This window comes from Scylla paramamosain, unplaced genomic scaffold (genome assembly GCF_035594125.1).
Source record: "Scylla paramamosain isolate STU-SP2022 unplaced genomic scaffold, ASM3559412v1 Contig62, whole genome shotgun sequence".
NCBI classification, from domain to species: domain Eukaryota; kingdom Metazoa; phylum Arthropoda; class Malacostraca; order Decapoda; family Portunidae; genus Scylla; species Scylla paramamosain.
In genome coordinates this window covers 164730-184948 of record NW_026973727.1, presented here as the reverse complement: position 1 = coordinate 184948, position 20219 = coordinate 164730, and the positions used below count along the sequence as shown (strand labels likewise).

Here is a 20219-nt window from a genome sequence, read left to right as displayed (position 1 = left end):
GGTAATAAAATGGAACCACTGAATTACAGACCAGTCTCACTCACGAGTATTGTAAGTAAACTCTGTGAAATAGTCATTAAAAACAGATGGGTGCAATATCTTGAACAAGAAAATATAATAACAGAAAAACAATTCGGTTTCAGGAAAGAGAGATCTTGCGTAACAAACTTACTGAGCTTTTATACAAGAGTAATAGATAAACTACAAGAGAGAGATGGTTGGGTTGATGCTGTCTATTTAGATCTGAAAAAAGCTTTTGATACAGTTCCACATAAAAGACTCATATGGAAACTGGAACATCGAGGAGGGCTAAAAGGAAAAATACTTAAGTGGATGAAGGATTATCTCCAAGGTAGGGAAATGAGTACAGTAATCAGAGATAATAAATCAAGTTGGTGCGAAGTAACAAGCGGAGTACCACAAGGGTCTGTGTTGGCACCTATAATGTTTCAGGTCTATATAAATGATATGACGGTGGGTTTAAATTGCTACATTAACATGTTTGCAGATGATGCAAAATTGATGAAAGTAATAAAGAACCAAGAGGATTGTGAGGAACTACAGAGGGATATTGATAGAATTTATGAATGGAGTAAACGATGAAAATTAGAATTCAATATAAAGAAGTGCCATGTAATGGAGATGGGAAGAAGTAAAAGGAGACCTTCATGGGAGTATAAGATGGGAGGTATCACAATACCAAAGAGCAAAGAAGAAAAAGACTTGGGAGTAATAATTCAAGACACGCTATCACCAGAAAAACACATCAATGGAATATTTGGCTCTACATATAATTTGCTAGCAAATATCAGGGTGGCATTTAATTACCTAGACAAAGAAATGATGAAGAAAATCATAACACACATGATACGTCCCAAACTGGAATACGCAGCAGTGGTATGGTCTCCACACAAAAAGAAAGATATAAGGAAATTGGAAAGAATACAAAGAACAGCTACGAAAATGATACCTGAATTGGAAGACCTAAGTTACAAGGAAAGACTGGAAGAAATTGGATTACCAACACTGCAAGAAAGAAGGGAAAGAGGAGACCTGATAACAATGTTCAAATTAGTAAATGGCATGGAGAAGATAGACAGAGATGACCTAGTTGTAAAAGTGGAGGAAGGAGATAGACGTACAAGGGGACATATGAAGAAATTAAAGAAGAGTCATTGTTTGGGAGATATTAAGAAATACAGCTTTCCGCATCGAACGGTTGAAATATGGAATAACTTAAAAGAAGAGGTAGTTGCGGCAAAGAGTGTGCACATGTTTAAAGAGAAATTGGACAAATTCGGTTATGGAGACAGGACTAATTGAGCTTTGGCTCGGACCCTGTATTATACAACTAGGTAAATACAACTAGGTAAATACACACACACACACACACACACACACACACACACACACACACACACACACACACACACACACACACACACACACACACACACACACACACACAAGATGTTGAAGTGGGAGAAGGAATGGCGGAAGTAATTATAATTCAAACAGAAAGGAAGGGAGAAGGAAGAAGAGATTTTGCAGTGGCTTATGTACCCCCAAAGATGAATGCATGGACACAAGAGGATGGAATAGATGGAGAAAAAAGGAGGAAGTGAGAAATGGAAAGAATTCGAGGAGGTAAGAAACGAATATATCAGAATCCTGAGAGATGAAGAAAGGAATTATGAGAAAGATATAGTTAACAAGTGCAAAGATGAGCCAAAGTTATTCTTCAGATGTGTGAATGGGAAGATGACGTTACATATGAAGATACACGGTTACAAGCGGAATTAATGAACAAGTGCTTCCAGTCAGTATTCACCAAAGAAAGCAAATTTGAAGGAGAAAGAGCATGGCACAGAAACAATGTGATGAGAGAGATACAGGTGGACGTAAGTGAAATTAAGAACATTATGAAAGTTTTGGATATAAGTAAGGCTCAATGACCGAATGGAGTGTCCAACTGGATACTTAAGGAATGTTGTGAACAACCAGCAGGGAGTATACACAATACCATAGTATGTTCTTTTAAGGAAGGAAAAATCCCTCTAGACTGGAAGAGAGCCAATATTGTGCCCATTTTTAAAAGAGGTAATAAAGAAGATCCATTGAATTACAGACCAATGTTCTTAACAAGTGTGGTGGCAAAAAATAGTGGAAAAAATAGTTAAAAACAGATGGATGAAATATTTAGAAGAAACACAAACATTGACTGATACTCAATTTTGTTTCAGAAGCGGAAGGTCTTGTGTCATGAATTTAGTGAGCTTTTATGGTAAAGCGATTGATATAATTCAAGAGAGAGAGGGATGGGCCTAAAAAAAACATTTGATAAGGTACCACACCAGAGACTGCTATAGAAAATTTAAAATATAAGGGGTTTGCAGGGCAACACACTGAATTGGATTACAGACTTGAGGGACAGAGAAATGAGAACAGTAATAAAGGGAGAACAATCAGAATGGTGTAGAGTTACAAGTGGAGTACCACAGGGTCTTAGCCCCGGTAATATTTCTGGTGCATGTTCAATATAGTGAATGAGGTTGACAGTTATATAAGTCTGTTTGCAGACGATACAAAATTATTGAAAAGAGTGGAAAACAATATGGATTGTGAAATATTACAGAAAGATCTAAATAAGATATATAAATGGAGTAAGAAATGGGAAATGGAATTCAATGCAAAGAAATGCAAGGTGATGGAATTAGGAAAAAAAGCAAAAGAAGATTGACAAGTTCGTACACCATGGGAGAAGTGGAAATTAAGAAAACCAAACAAGAAAAAGATTTGAGAATTACAATAAGTGATAATTTATCACCTGAAAAACATGTAAACAAAATAGTTTGGGAAACCTATGAGTTATTAAAAAAGATGAAAGGGGCATTTGCATACATGGATGAAGAGATGATGAGAAAGTTGATGGAATATGTGATTCAACCAAACCTGGAATATGCCACAATTGTTTGGTCACCCCATAATAAAAAGGAAATAAGGAAAATAGAAAGGATCCAAAGAGCTGCAACCAAATTGGTACCAAGTTTGAGAGATTTAACCTATGAAGAAAGATTAAGGAGATTGAAGCTTCCATCATTACAAGAGAGAAGAGAAAGAGGGAACCTGATTGCTATATACAGAGCTTTAATAGGTAAGGATCAAGTTGACAAAGAAGACTTATTTGTGTGGGACTTAAGAGATACATGAGGACATGGACTGAAATTGAGGAAAACAAGTAGAAGAGATATCAAGAAATATGGTTTCCCAAACAGAAGCATAGAAATATGAAACAACTTAGATGAAACAGTGGTACAAGCAACAAATATTCATGAATTTAAAGTTAAGCTGGATGCTTATAGATATGGAGACAGGACAGCACGAGCATATCTCTTTTCCTGTAAAACATAGCTAGGTAAATGCACATTTCCTGTCTCTACTGTCCCTAGGTATGGTAAAGGAAATGTCATGAGTCATACTACTACTACTACTACTACTACTACTACTACTACTACTACTACTACTACTACTACCACCACCACCACTAGTACTACTGCTACTACTACTACTACTACTACTACTACTACTACTACTACTACTACTACTACTACTACTACTACTACTACTACTACTACTATTACCACCACCACCACCACCACTACTGCTACTACTACTACTACTACTACTACTACTACTACTACTACTACTACTACTACTACTACTACTACTACTACTACTACTACTACTACTACTACTACTACTACTACTACTGCCGCCATCACCACTACCAACACCACCACCATCACCACTAAATCAGTATTTATTATTTTTCTTCTTGTCTATGAAAAGACGTGGAAAAGTGCAGGGTGGTATCATCAGCGTAGGAGTGGATAGGACAAGAAGTTTGGTTTAGAAGATCATTAATGAATAATAAGAAGAGAGTGGATGACAGGACAGAACCCTGAGGAACACCACTGTTAATAGATTTAGGAGAAGAACAGTGACTGTCTACCACAGCAGCAATAGAACGGTCAGAAAGGAAACTTGAGATGAAGTTACAGAGAGAAGGATAGAAACCGTAGGAGGGTAGTTTGGAAATCAAAGCTTTGTGCCAGACTCTATCAAAAGCTTTTGATATGTCCAAGGCAACAGCAAAAGTTTCACCAAAATCTCTAAAAGAGGATGACCAAGACTCAGTAAGGAAAGCCAGAGGATCACCAGTAGAGCGGCCTTGACGGAACCCATACTGGCGATCAGATAGAAGGTTGTGAAGTGATAGATGTTTAAGAATCTTTCTGTTGAGGATAGATTCAAAAACTTTAGATAAGCAGGAAATTAAAGCAATAGGACGGTAGTTTGAGGGATTAGAACGGTCACCCTTTTTAGGAACAGGTTGAATGTTGGCAAACTTCCAGCAAGAAGGAAAGGTAGATGTTGACAGACAGCTGAAAGAGTTTGACTAGGCAAGGTGCAAGCACGGAGGCACAATTTCGGAGAACAATAGGAGGGACCCTATCAGGTCCATAAGTCTTCCGAGGGTTTAGGCCAGCGAGGGCATGGAAAACATCATTGTGAAGAATTTTAATATGTGGCATGAAGTAGTCAGAGGGTGGAGGAGAGGGAGGAACAAGCCCAGAATCGTCCAAGGTAGAGTTTTTAGCAAAGGTTTGAGTGAAGAGTTCAGCTTTAGAAATAGATGTGATAGCAGTGGTGCCATCTGGTTGAAATAGAGGAGGGAAAGAAGAAGAAGCAAAGTTATTGGAGATATTTATGGCTAGATGCCAGAAATCACGAGGGGAGTTAGATCTTGAAAGGTTTTGACATTTTCTATTATTGAAGGAGTTTTTGGCTAGTTGGAGAACAGACTTGACATGGTTCCGGGCAGAAATATAAAGTGCATGAGATTCTGGTGATGGAAGGCTTAACTACCTTTTGTGGGCCACCTCTCTATCATGTATAGCATGAGAACAAACTGTGTTAAACCAAGGTTTAGAAAGTTTAGGACGAGAAAAAGAGTGAGGAATGTACACCTCCATGCCAGACAGTATCACCTCTGTTAGGCACTCAGCACACAAAGACAGGTCTCTGACATGGAAGCAGTAGTCATTCCAAGGAAAATCAGCAAAATACTTCCTCAGGTCCCCCCAACTAGCAGTGGCAAAATGCCAGAGGCACCTTCGCTTAGGGGGATCCTAAGGAGGGATTGGAGCGATAGGACAAGATAAAGATATGAGATTGTGATCGGAGGAACCCAACGGAGAAGAAAGGGTGACAGCATAAGCAGAAGGATTAGAGGTCAGGAAAAGGTCAAGAATGTTGGGCGTATCTCCAAGACGGTCAGGAATACGAGTAGGGTGTTGCACCAATTGCTCTAGGTTATGGAGGATAGCAAAGTTGTAGGCTAGTTCACCAGGATGGTCAGTGAAGGAAGAGGAAAGCCAAAGCTGGTGGTGAACACTGAAGTCTCCAAGAATGGAGATCTCTGCAATAGGGAAGATGGTCAGAATGTGCTCCACTTTGGAAGTTAAGTAGTCAAAGAATTTCTTATAGTCAGAGGAGTTAGGTGAGAGGTATACAGCACAGATAAATCTAGTACGAGAGTGACTCTGTAGTCGTAGCCAGATGGTGGAAAACTCAGAAGATTCAAGAGCGTGGGCACGAGAGCAGGTTAAGTCATTGCGCACATAAATGCAGCATCCAGCTTTGGATCGAAAATGAGGATAGAGAAAGTAGGAGGGAACAGAAAAGGGGCTACTGTCAGTTGCCTCAGACACTTGAGTTTCAGTGAGGAAAAGAAGATGAGGTTTAGAAGAGGAGAGGTGGTGTTCTACAGATTGAAAATTAGATCTTAGACCGCGAATGTTGCAGAAGTTAATGAAGAAAAAGTTGAGGGGGGGGGTGTCAAGACACTTAGGGTCATCAACAGAAAGGCAGTCCGACCTGGGGACATTTATGGTCCCCTCCCCAGATGGGGACTCTGAGGCTGGTGTAGGAGTCGCCATTATGATTTTGAAATTTTTGAGTGAAGGGTGTGTGTGTTATTAGGTGCTTGTAGTTTTGTGTGGAGGAAGATAGTTGTGACTGCCCCCTTGTGTTGTGAGACACAAAGGGAAACATTCAGTAAGGTCACAGCTGGGTTTAATGATAAGTTCACAGCACCCCCTGAACAGTGCTGCACACCTCACTGGGAGTAATTATCGTTTCGGAAGGTGTCTACTGCCTCCTCCTTGGAAAGCAGTAGGGAGTTTGGGAAGGCAATGGGGGATTTGGCAAGCCAGTGGAGAGTTTGGGAATTCAGTGGGGAGTTTGGGGAGGCAGTGGGAAGTTTGGGAAGGCACTGGGAGTTGACTGGAGTTTTTAAGACAGACAGACAGAGAGAGAGAGAGAGAGAGAGAGAGAGAGAGAGAGAGAGAGAGAGAGAGAGAGAGAGAGAGAGAGAGATTATAAATAAAGATACGCACAGAAGCTGATAAACGGGCAACAATGCATAAGGAGACTCCACAACAAGATATCAAGTATTATATCCATGAACAGCACCCACCTACATTCACTCACTAACCAGGCTGATCTGTACTGTACTTCTGTGTATGGCAATGAACTGCAGTAAATATGAACCAGTATTTTTTCTGTCATTCTTGTTCTCTTTTACCTCAGGCAGTGCAGTGCAGACTCCAAGGCTCCCCAAGTGTACAGCATTGTTGTGTGTGTGGATGGGGTGTGTGTGCCAGACTCCTCACACTCTGTATTGGTAGGTTGGGAGAGAGAGAGAGAGAGAGAGAGAGAGAGAGAGAGAGAGAGAGAGAGAGAGAGAGAGAGAGAGAGAATCATTACCTGTACATTTGTGTCACATGTATATTTTAGCTATATAAAGTGATTAAGTCCGTGTGTGTGTGTGTGTGTGTGTGTGTGTGTGTGTGTGTGTGTGTGTGTGTGTGTGTGTGTGTGTGTGTGTGTGTGTGTGAACCATTTCCTCACTGACACAAGCCCTTCCAGAGACATTTTTCCTTCATTCAAATAAGCCATAGTAATTTCATTTCACTAAACTAAAATAAAAATAGTAAAACATGAATTAATCTGCATCCATCCCTTCTTTGAACTTTAAGTGGTATGTGTCCTTTGAAAATACCATTAACTTGTATCTTTTTATTCAGCTTGGGCAGTTACAACAGCCAGATTTGTACACCAACTCTCTCCTTCTCTCATCTCTTTCTCTCTCAGCATTCGTCTCCCCACTTACCTCTTCTCTTCCTCCTCTCATCCTTCTCTCTCTCATCATTCTGACCTTCATTTATTTTTGTCTATGCATGTTTTCTCATATTTGCATGAACTAACTCATTCTCTCATCTCTTTCACTATTCTTCTCTCCATTTATTTCTGTTCTTGCATGCTCTCATTCTCTCTCTCTCTCTCTCTCTCTCTCTCTCTCTCTCTCTCTCTCTCTCTCTCTCTCTCTCTCTCTCTCTCTCTCTCTCTCTCTCTCTCTCTCTCTCTCTCTCTCTCTCTCTCTCTCTCTCTCTCTCTCTCTCTCTCTCTCTCTCTCTCTCTCTCTCTCTCTCTCTCTCTCTCTCTCTCTCTCTCTCTCTCTCTCTCTCTCTCTAGCACTCTATTCCCTTCTTCCATTCATTAGAGGTCATCCCCTTACATCCACAGCATGTATTGCACTCATACACATCTCCTCCTCCCTTTCTCTCCCAGTTCTACATGTTTCTCTCATGCCTCATCTCATCTCCTCATCTCCTCATCCTCCTGTGTCACTCTCTCCTTAGTATCGCTGGGCAAGGTCACCTACTATTGAGACAGTAGCTCTTCTTTGGTCATTGCCAGGCTCTCTTTTGGATCTTCATGGCAGTTTCCACAACAGCAAACACTGCAAGCTTGACCACACTGATCTTGTCTCCAGTGAAGCTAAGAGTGGGAATGTTTTTACCAAGTATGTGTTGTGTTGTGGAGTTTTTAGTTTAGTTTTAATCACTGTCCTTCCTTAATCTGTTACTGGAATCATGAAAACACCCTTGCAAACCATAACAACATCTGCTAAAACCTGTTACAGTATCATTAACCCTTTTAAACCATTACTTGAATCACAGAAACATCCTTGCAAACCCTGACAACATCCACTGAAACTTGTTAAACTGTCACTAGCATTATTAAACCATTACTTGATCATAAAAACACCCTTGAAAACCCTGGTAACATCCATTAAAGTCTGTTAAACTATTACTAACCTTATTAAACCATTACTTGAATCATGAAAATGCCCTTGAAAACCCTGATAACATCCACTAAAGCCTTTTAAATTACCACTCCAATCAGGGGAGCTCCAAACACTATTAGAGCCTGTTGATAAAGAAAAGGCACTGGGATATTGGGGAATGCACATTTCAAGCTGTAGCCTTACCTCACATCCTTAACTCTCATAACAGGGCCTTTGTTGGAGGCGTCCCCTGTGATATAGTGGACGACAACCTGGAGCTCTGTGACACACTGACAAGGGAGAAGGTTACTTGTCGCTCCAAGGCTAAGCTGGTCGGCCCCATGAATGTCACTGTCTGCGTTACCGGAAGAGGCGCGTCTGAAGTGACCAAGATAGGAAGGTACGTGGACTCCCAGGACAGGCTGTACCAGTTCCTCACATATGCTGGTGTGTACATATAGTGTGCCTGCATGTGTATGCATGTGAATCTAGTCTTACCTTATGTTACCTAAACCAGTGTAACCTGACTTTATCCTGACTACTGGAAATAACTGTATAGGAATTAAGCTTGTAATGCCCTGTGTTTTAGCAGTAGATTGTTGTGTTTTTCTTAGTTTTCACAGGGTGTCGTGCAAGTTTAGGTACACACTTTAGGTATGATAGTTCAAGTAATTCTAAGTTGAAAATACTCTATACACATATGCTGTGTTTTGTTTTATTTTGTGAAAAATTAATGTGTAGCTAAGTTGTGAGTTGCGGGAGCTGCTTGCCTGGGTGTGCCTCCGCCTCCTTCCTCCCCTCCTTGGCTCGCTACGTACTCGCGTGGTGCTGCGTAGCATTAAGTGATAAATTTTTGTGTACATTGTATGCAGTCAAATCCTTACAGGAAATAGCAAATAACAGATTAAATTTTTGTATGTGCCAGTGAAGAAAATGTGCAGGTAACACAACAATACAGTGGTTATTCAGTGCTACTTTTTAAAACACACATGGCAGTTCACTGCAAATGTCATCCCCTTTGACAGTTGTGATCTTGACATTTAAATGGCAAGCCTTGTCAATCAAGTGATAGCCAAAGTGCATCTTTTTGCTCCTGTCATTCCTTATCTGCTCTGCAGCTTCCTCAATGCTGTGAATCAACTCCTCTCTGTAACGTGATTTGTTCTTGTATACCAAGGATTTCATGAGTCCCCAAAGGAAAGAAATCCATTGGTGTTAGGTGAAGGGATCTTGCTGGCTATTCCTGTGGGCCTCCACCACCTATCCATCATCAGGAGACTGATCCCAGGGAAGCCGCTCCCACAATACACAACTTACAGGTTAATTTCTCACAAAATAAAGCAAACAGCATGTGTGTGTATAGAGTATTTTTGACTTAGGATTAGTTGAACTATCATATCCTAAGGTATGTACCTTAATTCATGGTACACCCTGTATTGTTAGTACACACACACACACACACACACACACACACACACACACACACACACACACACACACACACACACACACACACACACACACACACACACTGTGCTGCCCAGCTAATTGGACACATCCACAGCAGCTCTAAGGAGTTACCTAAGTTTTGGTTGTACAGGGGGCTGAGCTTGAGTCCTGTCTCTATAATAGGGAATTGTGTGATGTGTGAGTGCAGGGGAAGTGAAGTGTAAATTGGGAAGTGAGCAAAAAGGTGAATGGGAGAGTAGTGTATGGGTAAACATTGTCTTGTCAGTGATACCAAGAAGGAAGATGGTGGCGGACACAGCAAATATTTTTGAGGGTTTCAAGGAAGACCTCAGTGTAGCTTATACAAATAAACAAATATGGAAAATTGAAGAAAATGTGAAAATATGATAAAATCATAATTTAGTAGCAATAATAAAGACATGGAAGGAAGAGAGAGAGAGGTGGGTGGTGGCAATGTAAAAAGATATCCAGTGATATAATAGAGATGAAGAAGAGGAAGATGGAAAGAGAAAAAGAAAACAAAGAACTGAGAGAAGAGGTGACAATAATAGTGAACTTAAACAAAAAGTACTACAAAGAAATCAAGAAACTCAAGGAAGAGAACAAGGAGTTAAAGAAAGCTTTACAAGAGAGAGAGAGAGAGAGAGAGAGAGAGAGAGAGAGAGAGAGAGAGAGAGAGAGAGAGAGAGAGAGAGATTAAGGTTGGGAAAGTGAAAGAGTCAGTGACAGCAGAAGTCAAAAGTTGGAAAGAAGAGAGAGAACAACAACAAAAGGTGAATATAGATAAGATCATAAGGCAACAGCAACAGGAACACAATAAGGACATGGAAAAGCAATTGATTAAAATAATAAAGGAAAAAAAGTAATCTTGTGAGAGACATCGTACAGAGAAAGATGTTTGTGGTGGTATTTGGGGTCAAGGAGAAGAACTTACTAATGAAAATAGCTAGAGAGAAAGAAGAGGCAAAAAAGACTAAGGAAATTATAGCAGAAGTGGCGGAGGAAGGAGAGGAGATAGTTGAACAAATTGAAGAGGTTTACAGGATTGGAAAATACAGTGAAAATGGAACAAGACCAATGAAAATAAGATTCATGGCACAAACAGCAGTGAAATATGTCTTGCAAAGAACAAGAAAATTGGCAAAAGTAGAAGGAATGAATAAATATGAATAAAGGAGAGAGAAGTAAACTGAAAGAGTAAAGTAGAGGAAAGTAGTAGAGTAGAGGCCCAGTCAAAAAATGAGGAGAGAACACAAGAACGAGCGAGGAGATTTGCTTGGAAAGTTGTGGACATGAAAGTGAGGAAATGGTGCCACAAAGATGCCACACCAAGCAGAAGTTTAAAGATTATGTATACTAATGTAGATGGTTTGGTGTTGAGCCAGATGGAACTTAAAGACTACCTAAAGAACAATAAACCAGATGTGGTTTGTTTAATTTAAATCATACTAAGAGGAAATAAAGTTGGAATTTGCAAAGGAAGGTTGTAGTGCATGGAGGAGAGACAGAAAAGGAAAGGGAGGAAGAGCAACAATGATATTGGTGAAAGAGGATATTGTTGTTGAGGAAGTGGAATATGGCGATGGAATGGCAGAAACTTTGAGTGTTGTGATTAAGATCAAATGAAATGAAAAAAAGGAAAGTTACTGTGATGTACATACCACCAAAAACTAATGCATGGGAAACTGATAGATATAAAACTATACAACTAAAAACAAGAAATAGCACAGGAAATGATAAGGAAAAGTAACAAAGTGCTTTTAGTAGGCAGCTTCAACACTAAAGGAATGAACTGGCAGAAGATGGAAGTGAAAGAAAATGTTGGGTCATGGAGTAAACTTATTTTTCATATATATTTACTTATTTATTTTTTTATGTAGGAGGGACACTGGCAAAGGGAAACAAAAATCCAATAAAAAAAAAAAGCTCACTGTGATACCAGACCCGGATTAGCTCAGAAGTAGTAGTCAAGAATTGAAGGATATGTGTCTTGAAACCTCCCTCTTGAAAGAGTTCAAATCATAGGAAGGTGGAAATACAGAAGCAGGCAGGGAGTTCCAGAGTTTACCAGAGAAAGGGATGAGTGACTGACTGAGAATACTGGTTAACTCTTTCATTAGAGAGGTGGACAGAACAGGGATGAGAGAAACAAGTCTTGTGCAGTGAGGCCATGGGAGGAGGGGAGACATGCAGTTAGCAAGATCAGAAGAGCAGTTAGCATGAAAATAGTGGTAGAAGACAGCTAGAGATGCAACATTGCAGCAATGAGAAAGAGGCTGAAGACAGAAGAGAGTTGATGAGATGAAAAGCTTTTGATTCCATCCTGTCTAGAAGACTGGTATGAGTGGAATCCCCCAGACATGTGAATCATACTCCATACATAGACAGATAAGGCTCCTGTACAGAGTTAGTAACTGGAAGGGTGAGAAAAAATAACAGAGATGTCTCAGAACACCTAACTTCATAGAAGATGTTTTAGCTAGAGATGAGATGTGAAGTTTCCAGTTCAGAATACAAGTAAAGATGTTCAGTGTAGAAGAGGGGGACAGTTGAGTGTCATTGAAGAAGAGGGGATAGTTGTCTGGAAGGTTGTGTTGAGTTGATAGATGGAGGAATTGAGTTTTTGAGGCATTGAACAATACCAAGTTTGCTTTACTCCAATCAGAAATTTTTGAGAGATCAGAAGTCAGACGTTGTGTGGCTTCCCTGCATGAACTGTTTACTTCCTGAAGGGTTGGACGTCTACGAAAAGACGTGAAAAAGTGCAGGGTGATATCACCAGCATACCATGCTTACCATGATGGTGAATACAATGAGACAGTGGGTGAACGAACTTACAAGATACAAAGAAGAAGAACCATCACAGTTGGACTTAGTGTTTACAAAAAATCCCAGAAAGTAGATCAAGTATACATTGTCTGAGTCCACTGGGAAGAAGTGATCATGTGACAATAGAAGTAATGCCACAGGAGGAAAATTGTTGCACAGGAATGAACAATTTTGAAATGGGAGACAACTATTCTAAGGCAAACTTTGCAGAACTTAATAAATTTTATGGAAAAATTAACTGGGAAGAACTATTTAAAAGTAAAGTAGTGCAAGAAAAATGAGATATTTTTGAGTAAGTATAGAGAGGGGGTGCAACAGTTTGTGCCAAGTTATAAAGTGTAAATTGGGAAGCATGAATGGTATAATGGCAGGTGAGTAGAAGCAAAAAGAAAAAAGGACAGGGCTTGGAGGAAATGATGAGACAACTGAACACAAATACTAGGGAAGAATACAGAAAGGCAAGGAATGAATATGGTATAATAAGAAAAGAAGAAGAAAGAAATTTTGAAAGTGAGATAATAAGAAAATGCAAGGAAGAGCCCAAACTCTTCTACAGATACATAAACAGGAAAATGAAACATAGGGATGACATAAACAAGTTAAGAAGAGAAGGAAGAACTTATGAAACTACTGAGGAGATGAGTGAACTAATGAATGAGAGTTTTCAGTCCACATTTACAAAGGAAACTGATTTTGTGGCACTGAAAGTGGTATCACAGAATGAGGGAATACAGGAAATACAAGTAAAGAGACAACAAATCAAGAAACTGCTGAAGAGCTGGATGTTAGAAAAGCTGTGGGACCAGATCAAGTAAATGGATGGATATTAAAAGAATGCAGAGAACAAATGGAAAAACCCATATGGGATATAATTAACAGCTTGTTGAGAGAAGAAAAAGTACCAAGGGAATGGAAAAGAGCTAACAAAGTCCCAATATACAAACAGGGAAGTTAAATGGAACCATTGAATTACAGACTAGTGTCACTAACAAGTATTGTAAGCAAGCTTTGTGAAATAGTGATTAAAGACAGATGGGTGCAGTATTTAGAAGATGAAAAGATAATTACAGAAAAGCAATTTGGATTCAGGAAAGGGATATCCTGTGTCACAAATCTACTGAGCTTCTGTACAAGAGTAATAGATGGAGTGCAAGAGAGGGATGGATGGGTTTGTGCAGTACACCTGGATCTCTAAAAAAGCATTTGATAAAGTTCCACACAAAAGTCTTATGTGGAAGTCAGAGAATGAAGGAGGGCTAAAGGGAGCAATGTTGAGATAGAAGATTATTGACAAGGGAGGGAATTGAGAACAGTAATCAGAGACGCTAATTCAAGTTGGCGCAAAGTGACAAGTGGGGTACCACAAGGATCTGTGTTGGCACCTATTATGTTTCAAATATATGTAAATGATATGACAGAGGATCTAAATAGTTATATAAACCTTTTTGCTGATGATGCAAAAATAATGAAAATAGTAAGGGATGAAAATGACTGCAAGGAGTTACAAAAGGATATTGACAAGATACATACATAGAGCCAAAGATGGAAACTAGAATTCAATGCCAGAAAATGCCATGTGTTGGAAATAGGAAAAAGTAAAAAGATATCTTCATTGAATTACAAAATGGAAAGAGAAATAATAACAAAAAATTCATGAAGAAAAAGAAGGCACATAAACATAATATTTGGCTCTACATACAGCCTTTTAACAGACATTAGGGTGGCATTTAACTATTTAGATAGAGAAATAATGAAGAAAATTATAACAAGAATGATATAACCTAAATTGGAGCACGCAGCGTTAGTTTGGGGTCCAAATAGGAAAAAAAGATATACAGAAACTGGAAAGAATACAGAGGATAGCAACAAAGATGGTACCAGAACTGAAAGACTTAAGCTATGAAGAAAGACTTGAAGAGATGGGATTACCAACGCTACAAGAGAGAAGAATAAGAGGAGACCTGATAACAATGTACAAATTAGTAAACAATATAGGAAGAATAGACAGAATTGACTTGCTATCACAGATGGAGGAGGGAGAGAGATGGGTGAGGGGACATGGGAAGAAAATAAAGAAGAGTGGATGTTTGAGCGGCACCAAGAAATGCAGCTTCCTGTATCAAACTATTGAAATCTGGAATGATTTGAAGGAAGAGGTGGTTGTGGCAAACAGTGTACACATGTTTAAAGAGAAACTGGATAAATATGGTTATGGAGACAGGACAAAATAAACTTTGGCTTGTGCCCTGTACAATGCACACACACACACACACACACACACACACACACACACACACACACACACACACACACACACACACACACACACACACACACACACACACAGATACCAACATCACCCTATTCACGTCATACATTATACAACTTCATAAACAGTGTTTCTCATCTGTTTGAGAATAAAATAGAGTGGATGTTTGAGCTACATCAAGAAATAGTTTCCCGTATCGAACTCTTGAAATCTGGAATGATTCGAAGAAAGAAGTGGTTTTGGCAAACGGTGTACACATGTTTAAAGAGAAACTGAATAAGCATGGTTATGGAGACAGGACGAAATGAACTTTGGCTCGTGCCCTGTACAATACAACTAGGTAAATACACACACACACACACACACACACACACACACACACACACACACACACAGACATCAATGTCACCCAGTTCATATTACCATGCATTATATAACATCATAAACAATGTCAAACAATGTTTCACATCCATTTCTGATGTTTTTTCACATTTTCCTCATGTGCTGGTGAGTCTTGTGATGCCCACTCGTCACAAAACTTCTTAGCCACTCCATTGCCTTCTTGTTTACTGTATAAAACTTTGTGCTCTTGTTATTTATTACATTAATATGCTCTTTTACCATGTTAATGAGGATTTCCTTATCAAAAAATGATAAAGGAGTAGCCCAACAAACCGTCACTTCTTTGCTGGTTGCCATGGTGACTGCAGCAGATGTAAACAAATTTGTTTCTCATACATTTTTTTCTGTCAGTGATGTGCTGAGTTGGGCAGGAATATGAGATGTAAGCATTGGTGACCACTCATGCTTGCCCACCCCGCTGATTGACAACCTTGGTGAACTTTGGATTTTTTTTAAAGTAAGGACTTCCCACTATCTTGATTGTCTGGTGCAGTTTGGCCAGGTGATCACCAGCATTGGCAGAAGGTTTAAAAGTATGGCAATTAAGCATATGATACAGCAACATCAGAAAATGTCTGTTTCATATAATTCCCCACTGGAGCTTCTCTATTCCTCTTGATTGCCATTGGTTTATGTGAAATTGACTAGGTTTAAATGTGATAAATGCACCTCAAACATTTCAGATTTAGACAAACTCGATATATGCATCATTAATGCACTCCCCTTGAAAAATCTTTGGTACCTGAAAAATATTGCATTATAATTTGAGAGATGAAGGGCTACATGTAGTACAATCAGCAAACAATTTATTTTGCATATCTATGGACATAAGTTTTTTTTATTTACTCATGAGGACTATGGTCACAGGTTTCCCTCTCTGTTTAGCAGTCTTAACTCTTTATGATGTGTCACTGGGCTTGCATAAATAAATATATATATATATATATATATATATATATATATATATATATATATATATATATATATATATATATATATATATATATATATATATATATATATACCAATCGGAGTACAAAAAACTATTGAGCTTATGACAACACTAAATCAGTGCCTAATATTAGCCAGCATGAATGAAATATTTTCATATTGTTTATGCAGCTTCTTCAAATGCTGGATGCAGACACTTATTCGTATTTCATTATACCATAATTAATGGCTTATAAGACACATGGACTCAATAAGACGCACCTCAGTTTGGGCAGGCATAAAAAAAAAAAAAAAAGGTAAGTAAACAGGTTTAAGCTCTGAATATGAAGTGGAGGGTTTCACCTGACATTTGAAGCCCTCTTATATGTATTCAGATCCTTATTAGATCTCAATATTTTACATTTAAAAAACCTTAATATTTGCTAGGACCTACCAACACTAGTACTTAGACTAATCCTGCTGTGAGATGTAAACAAATGTGGCATAGACAGTGACATTGTCAGAGGCCAGATTGTAATAAAGTTTGTACATCACATTTTTTTATCATCATTCTACAAATGATCCTAGTTGTATATTTTAGTACATTTTCAAAGCATAAGGATGTGTGAAAACAGATTCACCTTATTCTCTACAATGTATTTTTATTTGAAATATTCAGTACAAACCATCACCATGAGTCGCCCTACTTCATGACACTCTCTTCACTTATAAAATCTTTTATTTTGTTAGGTAGTAAGCTATTTTTAAGAATGCAATAGTTTCTCATTAGCTTCAAGTTTTGTTGAACATGTATGCAAGGTAAGAATCTTAAAAGATAGGTACAATTCCAGTTGTATGGAGGTGTGTCTTACCTCAAGGAATAATGGCATCATACTAAGAAACGCAGTGAATCCTGCAATTGTCACCAGGTTTGGTTTGCAACCAACTGCAAGTTTGTTTTGGTACATGAAATGTAAGAGTCATCACCTAATTTCTTCCTGACTGGTGTTATTTTATGTGAATTACTAGTAAGTATGACCTGTTATGCATTGTTATCTTGTAAAAAAGAATTGTTTTTGTGGTATAGAATTGATCATCACTTTGTTTATGTATGTGAAGATGTTTGGGATTTGATCGAAGGGCCACTGTTGCCACAGACTTACCACTGGCCACTGTCCCAAAGCTGAACCTTTGTCTTATAAGATGCAGGCTCATTTTCTGAGACATTTTTGGGGGAGAAAAAAGGTGCGTTTTATGTCATCAAAAATAATATTTTGCTCATTCGTAGATATCATTTGCAAGACTTCCAAAATAATGTTAATGATTGCATACATATTTTAAACATTTGCAACATGCATTCTGGAGCCAGTTCCCACCCAGTCCTTCTCACCACCTCTCCCACCACACTGCTCTTCTCCACTCAGTGTTATTACTCCACATCCACAGGCCATCACTAGCAGACCTCTTGGGTGGTTTCCAAGACCCCAGCTTGGCCTTCAAGACACTTAACCATACCAGGGTCTTCCTCCAGCAGCTCACCAGAATATAACTGGATAACTTGCCTGCTGCCAGCACCTCCAGGCCTCTAGAGGTTGTGGCACCACAGCCTGCACAGCCCCTCAAATCCCCAACAAGAACAAGAACACAACAGGGTAGTGGGAGTGATGGCTTCAAGACACACTGCCACTGTACAGGGCAGCTGTTACTCTTGTACATCATGTGCTGCTTACAAGACTGTGCCTAAAAATCTGAGAGGAAAAAGTAAAAGCTCACAGGACTGGTTGACGAGACAGCTAAATGACCCTTATGTGAAGTTGACCAAGCAACATCAGCGCAGGTGAGTCTCAGCCCTCTCTTTTACCTCTTCCTTTCCCACATTAGCCATCTTCCCACTCCCTCCCCAGGAAGGCCCCTATGATCATTAGCCAATGCAAGACACTGCAATAGAGTGACAGTGTATACCTGTTTTTTGGGGCCACTTCTTGGTAAACATGTTGATCATGATAATTTTTCAGACTGAGATAAATTTTTTTACTGCTCAAAATATTATGCTTTTTCAAAAAGAGATAGTGACATTGAATAATCTTAGCTATAGCAGCTCCTCATGAAGCAGCTAAATTATGTGGATATTGGTGATGAATACATACTGTACAATATGGCTGTGAGGGTTGTTTTAGGGTCACTCACGGTTACATTAGTGACGTGATCCATCGTACACTGCGTCACAAATTGTAAGTCCATGCTGACAGGGTTTACTTGGAGAGATATAGTGTGATGCATGTGTTCGTATGTTTGTTTCCAGTATGTAATGATGCATGCTCTCTTGCATCTCTTTTGTTCAGCAAATGAGAACTGTACTTTTAATGACATTAGAATGTCGTTAAATGTCACTTACTTCCAGGCAATGCATCATTTATTTTCAGCCAGTCACCTGAGTGCAGTGCACACAAATTTAAATACTTGGATTTTATCATGCAGTTCCATAAGCAAGGCATACAATTCTTAAGATTGCACAGTGTTTTGCCAAAATTAGTTGAGTGCTGAACAATCGATGGCACCAGTACCCTTTGAGGATGAGGAAGAGGAGGTCTGCAAACCACACCTTGGACTCTTTATTTTTTCTATTAAGGTTTAGGTCTGGTTATGTTAGGTTAATGTCCTTAACCCATAAACTGCAACATTTATCATATGATGAACAGCATGTAACTGTGACTTACATCATATGATATGAAGGCTCTTTTTAATCTTGGCAGCCTGTATTTTGCACCCATATGTCTTGAAATGATGTTTGGCAACTCAGAGTGAGCGAGCCCACACTCTCTCTCTCTCTCTCTCTCTCTCTCTCTCTCTCTCTCTCTCTCTCTCTCTCTCTCTCTCTCTCTCTCTCTCTCTCTCTCTCTCTCTCTCTCTCTCTCTCTCTCTCTCTCTCTCTCTCTCTCTCTCTCTCTCTCTCTCTCTCTCTCTCTCTCTCTCTCTCTCTCTCTCTCTCTCTCTCTCTCTCTCTCTCTCTCTCTCTCTCTCTCTCTCACTTCCATGTGTGTGTGTGTGTGTGTGTGTGTGTATATTTACCTAGTTGTGTGTATCTAGTTGTGGTGTACGGGAGGGGAGTAATCTCATAGTACAGCGTCTCTATATCTATCAGTTTGGTTTTAAAAGCACTGACAGTTTCGGCATTGACAACGTCTTCACTGAGTTCATTCCATTTGTTCTCATTTCAGTGAGGAAAACTATACTTCTTAATGTCTCTTCTACAGTTAACTTTCTTCAACTTCTTGCTGTGACCCCTTGTACTCTCTGTGTCTAAATTTATAAAAACCTTCTTCTTCACATTTTCCATACCATTTATCATTCTATAGATGTTTATTAAATCTCCTCTCTCTCTCCTATTTTCAAGGGTAGGAATTTCCAACATTCTTAATCTCTCTTCATAGGTCAATTTACTCAACTCTGAAACCATCTTAGTGACTGCTCTTTATGCTTTTTCTAATTTTATAATATTCCTCTTTGTATGATGAGACCACACCACTGCTGCATATTCCAATCTTAGTCTTATCATGGAAATCAACAACTTTTTATCATTTTTTTCTTCCAATTATGAGTGCCATTCTTATTCTTTTTAACAATTTCACTGTCTCCAGTAATTTTATCAATGTGTCAAATTTTCAGTAACTGTTACTCCCAAATCTACTTCCTCTTTTGACTTCTTTAACTTCACACCATCCATATCATAATAATATTGTATTCTTTTCTTACTCTTACCAAACTCCATTACTTTGCATTTACTGAAATGGAATTCCATTTGCCAAGATTTACTCCATCTATTTATCTTATTTACATCATCTTGCAGTACCATACAGTCATTTACATTATCTATCCTTCTCATCAGTTTAGCATCATCTGCAAATAAGTTCATATAACTATCTGTTTCTTCATTTATGTCGTTCACATATATTACAAACTTTATTGGTCCTAAAACTGACCCCTGTGGGACACCACTAGTTACTTTTAGCCAAGATGAATTCTGTTCTTGTATTACAGTTCTCATCTCTCTATCATCCAGATAATCCTCCATTCACTCCAGCTGTCTTCCTCCAAATTTTCCATAATTTTTTAATCTTCCTTAGC

General features: G+C 38.9%; 1 protein-coding gene across 4 annotated transcripts in view; it reads left to right on the top strand.

Annotated features, from left to right (window-relative positions):
• The window catches only part of LOC135098440 (uncharacterized), a 55976-nt gene that overhangs the window by 9265 nt on the left and 26492 nt on the right, over positions 1 to 20219 (top strand). For 3 of the 4 annotated variants that reach the window (XM_064000813.1, XM_064000812.1, XM_064000811.1), the window contains exons 6-9: positions 6655 to 6748; positions 8424 to 8594; positions 15516 to 15621; positions 17541 to 17931. The gene's annotated coding sequence lies outside the window, so the exon portion shown is untranslated. Of the gene's footprint in view, positions 1 to 6654; positions 6749 to 8423; positions 8595 to 15515; positions 15622 to 16205; positions 17123 to 17540; positions 17932 to 20219 lie in introns of those variants that run through there. The other variant, XM_064000815.1, reaches the window with a different exon arrangement.